Here is a 2405-nt window from a genome sequence, read left to right as displayed (position 1 = left end):
TCACGCCTGTAATCCCAGCACTTTGGGAGGTCGAGGCAGGGCGGATCACGAGGTCAAGAGATCGAGACCATCCTGGCCAACATGGTGAAACCCTCTCTCTACTAAAAATACAAAAATTAGCCGGGTGTGGTGCACACGCCTGTAATCCCAGTTACTTAGGAGACTGAGGCAGGAGAATCGCTTGAACCCAGGAGACGGAGGTTGTGGTGAGCCAAGATCGCACCACTGTACTCCAGCCTGGTGACAGAGCAAGACTCTGTCTCAAAAAAAAAAAAAAAAAAAAAAAAAAAAAAAGAAGAGGTGAAAGACCACACTGCAAAGCAGTAAGACAAGGCATTTTTTTTTTTAATTACAAAAAAAAAAAAAAGAAAAGAGAAAGGGTCTCACCATGTTGGCCAGCTTGGGGTCAAGTGATCCACCTGCCTCGGCCTCCAAAAGTGCTGGGATTATAGGTGCAAGTTATCACGTCCAGCCAAACAAGGCATTTTGATTGGGGTCTTAGAAATTACAATTTGGGAGACACAGATTCACCTAGAAGCCAAATGGGGTTCTGAAAAGAGGGAGAGAAGTAGAGGTTTTTAAAAGAAAGCAGAGGGTTAATACACAAATTGTTTTGAAAGAATTATCATTGGTGGAGGTGGCTGGCTTAGTACATGAATCCATAGTTGATTGGTTGCCACTGTTCAGGAGTTGTAGCACTGGTGAAATTCAGTTTTCCAGGATGTAGTGGTTATTGCAGTTTTGGCCCAGTTCAAAGCTTCAAGGCAAGTTCATATTTTTTGTTTTTGTGTTTTGCAAGTTGCAGATTGTGCAGGCAGTCCTTCTTAGAATGGCTTCCCAACTCCATTTTAGAGCTCTGAACCAAAGTGATTCCATTTTGTGTATCACTTTTCACATTTTCCTTTTTTGATCAAGATCTGAGGCAGCATAGCTGATAAATCATTGGTTGGTTGGCCACAGATTAGTTATCTGTTCCCCTTAGAGCTAGAAGCACCTGTGTCTAGAGTGTTATGTCCCACAAAAAGTGGTTGTCAAGTCAGTGCACATCCAAGCTTCCAAGATTGGTCAAATTTGAGTAACAAGGGGTCCATTTTAACAAGGAGGCCTGCATTAGGCTATAGCAGTTAGCTGTATATCAGGAGAGACATACATTTGATTAACCATTTAAATGTCTAAATGTTGTGACATCATGATTTTAACATCTTGGATACAAATGGACAAACAGAAGGTACAAGTCCTTCTGCCAGCTGCTCGGGTCCTGGGTCCCTTGACTGTGGCTTCCAGAATAGCAGAGCAGCTTTTGGATCCTGCAAACAAGTGCTAAAAAAAAAACCACTGAAAATCAACTGATAAAAGACGGATTAATAGGAGAAAAGGCATACAAGTTTTATTAACATGCCTGGGGGGAAGGGGAGGCATCACAGAGTGATGATTCCCCAACCCCCAATGGGGTGTGGACGCTTATATACCCTTTTTCATAGGGGTGTAAGGAGATGGGGAACGTGTGTAATTCTTCTGAGGAGCAGTAAATTATTATAAGGGAGAGTAAATGGACCAGGGAGACAGAAATTAACTTGTAAATGATTCTCTTTGGAATCTGAATGAGCCTGAAGGGCAGGCCTTATGAAAAGGTCCATCCATATGTGGCTCTATTCCTCAGTCTTCATTTTTTGATAGATAATGAGATTTGAAAGACAGAATAGAAGGCAACTGTGTTTCTTTTAGTAAGAAGCTTTCTTAGTCAGACAAGGAAATTCCAGAGGGAGTTCCTCTCTGCCCTTGGTTGAGGCAAGAGTAAGACAAGGTTAGAGGGACCCTGACTCTCAAGTGTATTTCTCAGGCCTTTCCATTTTCAAAAGCATCCAGCATGCCAAAGTACCATCATTTTCTGTGCCTCAATATTCCCTAGTCTGAAATTTCCCTAGTAGTTTCACAAATGAAACAGTGAGTTGGCCATGAAGAGAAAAATCAAGTTAAATAGAATTTTGGCTGGGCACTGAGGCTCACACCTGTAATCCCAGCACTTTGGGAGGCCGAGGCGGGAGGATCACTTGAGGTCAGGAGTTTGAGACCAGTCTGACCAACACGGTGAAACCCCGTCTCTACTAAAAATACGAAAATTAGCTGGGCATGGTGGCACGTGCCTGTAATCCCAGCTACTGGACAGCTGGCAACCAAGGACGTTGGATAAAGAACCTCAACCAAGGCAGGGGGTTAAGGAATGAGACAACTCATAAACAGAATCCGTGGCCATGGGAGAGGTGTGGAACACAAGGAGTTCCTCCTGCAGGAACTGTGCTCGAATCCGTGGCCGCACCAGAACAAAGAAGGGAGTCGCTTCTTTGTCCCACTCAATTCTGACACCATTTAATGTCATCCAAGGGGCAAAAGACCACACTGCAAAG

Source organism: Gorilla gorilla, chromosome 18, assembly GCF_029281585.2.
Source record: "Gorilla gorilla gorilla isolate KB3781 chromosome 18, NHGRI_mGorGor1-v2.1_pri, whole genome shotgun sequence".
NCBI lineage: Eukaryota > Metazoa > Chordata > Mammalia > Primates > Hominidae > Gorilla > Gorilla gorilla.
Note: the sequence above shows the minus strand (reverse complement) of the source record.